Source organism: Dendropsophus ebraccatus, chromosome 5 (assembly GCF_027789765.1).
Source record: "Dendropsophus ebraccatus isolate aDenEbr1 chromosome 5, aDenEbr1.pat, whole genome shotgun sequence".
NCBI lineage: Eukaryota > Metazoa > Chordata > Amphibia > Anura > Hylidae > Dendropsophus > Dendropsophus ebraccatus.
Genome location: NC_091458.1, coordinates 42634794 through 42640456, shown reverse-complemented (window position 1 = coordinate 42640456; position 5663 = coordinate 42634794).

The window sequence follows — 5663 nt, the reverse complement described above, 5'->3', positions numbered from 1 at the left end:
CTGTGTCAGACTGGAAAGAATACATCACTTCCTGTGGGACATACAGCAGCTGATAAGTACTGGAAGACTGGAGATTTTTAAATAGAAGTAATTTACAAATCTATATAACGTTTTGGTACCAGTTGATTTGAAAGAGAGAAAATTTTGTGGGAGTAACCCTATGCTTTGAGCTGTTGGGTTTACTTTCTAATTGTCAAAGTTTAAAGGGAACTGTGATCAGTCTCATTTCATCTGAACCATAGGGATGACGAAAAACTGACAGGTTCCCTATTTACTGTAACGTATAAGTCGCTCTGAAATGACACTACATATGTCATTGTACTAGGGGAGCCTGTCCCTGTGTTGTGCTATGGTTGGCCAGCTCCTGATCGCAGACTGTTATACTTGTAGATCCTATACTGGGGGGGTTGTTTGTAATCTTGGTAGGTGACGTATGAGTTTGGTTTCCATGTACAGTTGTAATGAAATTAACATTTTACTATTAGAAATTGCTATAAGGACTTCCACCTGTATGGGCTAAAGTATCATCACTTTATTTTGTACATAGTATTGTGTTTTTGTCCACATGGGTGGTGGTCATTGCCATATGATTTATAACCATGGGTGCACCCCTGAACTACTCAAGGTTTATGGTCACGGTAAGATGTATGATCTGCCAAATACTATGAATCACACAGACATTAAGCCAGTGCTTCTGTTCTGTTCTGTGCATATTTGACAACATTACTTTATATGCAAAGGGGGGAGCATAGAATGTGTTTGCCTCCCAATAATTTAAAATATTTTAAAATATCCTATGTAATTTAGCAGTCTGGTTTGTGTCCGTTTTACAATGGAAAATGCAGTATTATCTATTGTATGAGGTTGTGGTGCAGCATATACTAAAAGTACTGAGCCCACATATGACTGCCACATAAGCCCATACACATGATTATTCTTCTCCCCCCCCCCCCCCCCGAACATAGGAAATGCCATATATGTAGTCATGGTGGGGGGGAGAGCCTGCTACAGGCATTCCACGTCTTTGTTCTGTGCGCACGGAACATTTGAATGCAGCCTCAGGAATAAGTTGCTCAGATGAGCGAACTTGCTGAAAATTTCAGGTTCTTACAAATTGGAACAATCGGGGAGTTCGCTCATCTCTATTGCTCTTTGAACCCTAGTGCTGTGTCTATATACAGTGTGGATCGGTGTTCATCAACCGGTGGCTCTACAGCTATTGCAAAATTGCATCTCCCATCATGCCATGACATATACACAGGTTGGGAACACTGAGCGGGACAATAATTATAAGAGGGGGGAAATAATCACCATTTTTGTAATATAGTAGCTACCCACTTGCTTGATCTGAGACCCAGGTATAGCGCTGCTTTTACATTTTTGTGATCTGCTGTATGACAAAATTTTGGATGTTGTTGACCTCCAAATGAACAAAATGTACTGTGATGATATAAGTAGCTTAGAACACTAGTGCCGCGCCTCCATTACAGAGCATTGCCTTTTAAATAGCGACACATGGGTGTAATGACCACCCTAGGATATAGGGGGTATTAGTGCTGAGACACTTAATATAATAATGGATTATGCCAGGTTATAGCCAGTGGGTAGAGAGCATCATGACAGTTCCTGTCTGTATCTATGTTGAGGCGTATGCCCTAGATATGTTTCTAATATAAAATGTCATGCACCTAATTTATCAGGACATTTCCCATTCATTTCAACGCAATTTACTAGGAAAAACAAAAGAAAAAACGAACAAACATTTTTTGAGGAGTAAAATGGACATTTTATGCCTCAAAATGTACTTAAAAAAACAAAGTGTGAACATAGCTTTAGCTATGCAGGCGCAACCTCTTGGGTTTTTTATTCATTTCATTGTGGGTCACAGTGGCTATTAAATCAGGTCATCAGGTTTCATATGTTTTATTGACGACGTCATTTTACTTTTTTTTTTTTTTATAAGTGAAAAAAAAATTTAAAGAATTTTTTAAAATGAAATCATGTCTGGGTTTACCTCCAATATAATGAATGAGAGACTATGGAGAAGCCTTATGAAATGTCTTTTACCTGTGAAGTAACCAAATTGTGTAAGTCATTAAATATGTCCTTGTTTCCCTGTATCCCGTGTTGGAATAGACAATGGACAAGCTGTGTAACAATAGGGTGCATACCTACGGAATGATGTGTAAATACTATATGCGCTGACCACCATCGCCCCTCGTACTAATGTGCATGTGGATTGTCTGAAATCATGAAATTAATGAACTATTTTTAAATGATTTTGTGTAAAATGACACGTCCTCAAACACGTCAAGGGTAATAAATGGAAAACCTTTTTAAATCATGTAGCCTGTGTCAGTGTATTTTCTATGGCAGCTCATGCAGTGGCGTAGCTGCCATAAAGGTAGACCACGCCACTGCGACAGGGCCCGTGTACTCTAGGAAGCTGGAGGTCCAGACCAGCATATGTTTGTGATTAAATGCTGCTGCTGCTGACTGACAGAGCAAAAAGCCATTGGCTTCCTGCTCTGCCATTCTCTCTTGTGGCCGGAGACAGCATTGCACCTCCAGCCACAAGAGGCCGCTCTCTGTCCCAGCTCCCTGATTCCTGAATCCTAGCTACGCCCCTGAGCAATATAAAAAAAAAATATTAAAAGCCCCATAGACTTGCAGCGCAATACATTGGGACTTCTGATAATTCTGTATATCACTTGTGTTTGTGGCAGAGAACAGAGTGGGTGAATTACTTTTAATGAACACATTTTTGTCTTTTTTTATGTTTTGTTTTTTTTTTGTTTGTTTTTTGTTTCTTCTTGTGTTCCAAAACTTTCTATGTTTCAATTTTCCATGTTAGATGTTTCATGTGGGTTAACTTATAAGATATAGCATACCTCCCAACTTTTAGGCGGCCAAAGAGGGACATTCCTGGGTCACTCCAGAAAAATTTTACAGACATTTCTATACTCTTTAATTCGAGGATGCGATCACATATACAGGATCTGTTGCAGATTGATGCATTTAGTTACATCTGCAGCAGATCCTGTATGTGTGACTGCATCTTTAGGTCCCATTTACACATCAGTAACCCCGTATTTTTATCCAATGAACTGCATGGTTATTGGCGGGTAAACCTCCACCAGTTAGGAATTAGTGGCCTATCCTAGTGATACACCATCACAGTGAACAGTGAGAAGACTCCTTTAATAGAGTTATACTGGTAGAACCCACAATAGTACAAGCAGTGTAATGATGAAAGTCTTTGATTTTTCATTCCATGAAGTATAATGAAGTTGTCTCGTACATAAAACTTATTTTCAGATCCTTTATTAGGTAATAGGGGGTTAATAGAGAAGGGCCTCAGATAGGATTTCCAATAACTCACGGAAGTAGAGAGTGGCTAAGCTGAACGTCTATTTCTGGAGGACCCAGCATGCACTTGTCTTATAGGGACTGATGGGGTAAGGTTTTTTGAGGAGAGCACCATAAAGGTGTGTGAAGGCTCTTAGGTCATTTATGCACTCCTGATAATTCTCGGAGGAAGGATATAAAAGACAGCTCTCTGGTTGCCACATTTTTAGGTAGTTTTCTCCTCCAGCCAATGTTTGTGCTGCTTTAAGAAATCTTAGAACATGACTGAGGATTTGAGTCAACCCAGACCTTTCCCAGAAGGAAAAGTGTTCCATCTATAGAGAGATGGTGCAAGAACAGATGGGTCACTTCTCTTTCTGGGGAAGTTTTCTGGCTTGGCCTTATAAATTCCCAGTCATGTTCTGAGGCCTCTTAAAGGAGCACAAACATGGTCTCGAAGCGAAAGCTACCTCCACAAGGTGGTGCAAGAGAGATGCTGTATATATCCTTTTCCTTGTCTTATATAGACAGTTAATTAATATAGACACGGTGTACTGGCCTGTGGTGGTAGCTGAACATTTTTTGCCAGGTTCTCCTGCAGATTACAGCTAACAGCTGGGGGTCCCAAGAGCAGGACTCGTATCTCAGGATGTTCTCCCCTATCTAAAGAATTCATTGTTTATGTACTTGGAAGTGTTTGGCTGCTCAATAGAGAATTGATGGAGTGCGGACCCCACATGGTGCACACCATTCATTTTGGGACACATTTGTTCCTATCCTCAGGATGGGTGGTCGGTGGTGGTCCCAGGGGTCTGTTCCCTACCAGTCAGCTTGTTATCCTCCATCCCATGGGAACATCTTGAGGTGGGAATATGTTAGTATGGTATGTGTAAATAAGTTATTCATGAAAGGACGCTCAATGTTACGTTTATACATGAAACAATACGTCCTAAAGTCAACAGTCCAGAGAAGGCAAACAGAGGATCTCCGATAAAGTTCTTACTTATCAGTAACACATGACTATGAGTTGCTCGACCTGCTTCTATGATAAAGAATTTCTCCATAGCAGGGAGTCTTGTGAAAGGTATTTAGGACAAGAAGTGTCCTTGTCGCCCAAAGAAACCAGTCATAATTTACGGTATATACCCTATAGATCTTGGTGTTTTGTTTTAATGTGATTGTATAACATGTCGGTCCCCCCTTCCCCTGCCAGATGTGAATTAATACAACATACATTGATGGAGCTGTGATCAGAGATGACTCTTCTCCCTGCCACGTAAGGGTATGTGCACACTAAGAAATTGTCACCGATAAATTGCCATGGATTCTGCCGCTCGTCCACGTGCACTCCTGCTTCACTCTTCGCCTGTCCTATAGACTCCATTATATGGTCAGGCAGATACCGCCATCTTCCCAAAGAATGGACATGTTCATTCTGTAGACGGACGGCAGAATTTGCCTGACCACAGAATGGAGTCTATGAGACTGTAGGAGAGAGTGAAGCAGTAGTGCGCTGGCGGAATCCGCAGTAAGTTATCAGCAAGAATTTCTTAGGGCCCTATTCCACCGGACGATTATCGTTCGCATAATCGTTAACGATCTCAAACGACCGCTATTGCGAAAGACCTGAAAACCTTTGCTCATTTCCATGAAACAATAATCGTTACTTATGATCGTATTTGCGATCGTTTTTTCTTCCGTATTTCTTCGCTATTGCGTTCGTATCTACTGCAAACGACCGAACGACATCTTATTCAATGCGAACGATTTGCAAACGTTTTGCGAACGAGCAACGATAAAAATAGGTCCAGGTCTTATAAAGCGATCAACGATTTCTCGTTCGGTCGTTAATCGTTAACTGCATTTCAACCGAACGATTATCATTCAGATTCGAACGATTTAACGATAATCTGAACGATAATCGTCCGGTGGAATAGGGCCCTTAGTGTGCACATACCCTAACACTTGAGAAGCCACAATCCCTGCCGCCCAACTTATGAATGGAAGGGGCTTACCTTGTCAATCATCCTTCATGTTTTTGTTGTTTATCTATCTCAATAGAGGATAAAACCTGCATTTCTAGTTTCTGCTCTCAGCTCTATACTGTACGTCTGTGCATTGACATTGTGCTCATTGCTGTACCGGAGCCTCTGCTCTGTAATGTACAGCTAATAATGCTCCCGCTGCTGCACCGCCAGGTTAGTGTATGATACTATGGAGACTCTGGTCTCTATAGAAATGAAATCCCTGTTCTCAGTGGTGCTCTGAAGTAACATCCGTGTTGGTGACAACATTCTAGTGTGTAAGGGGTGTGT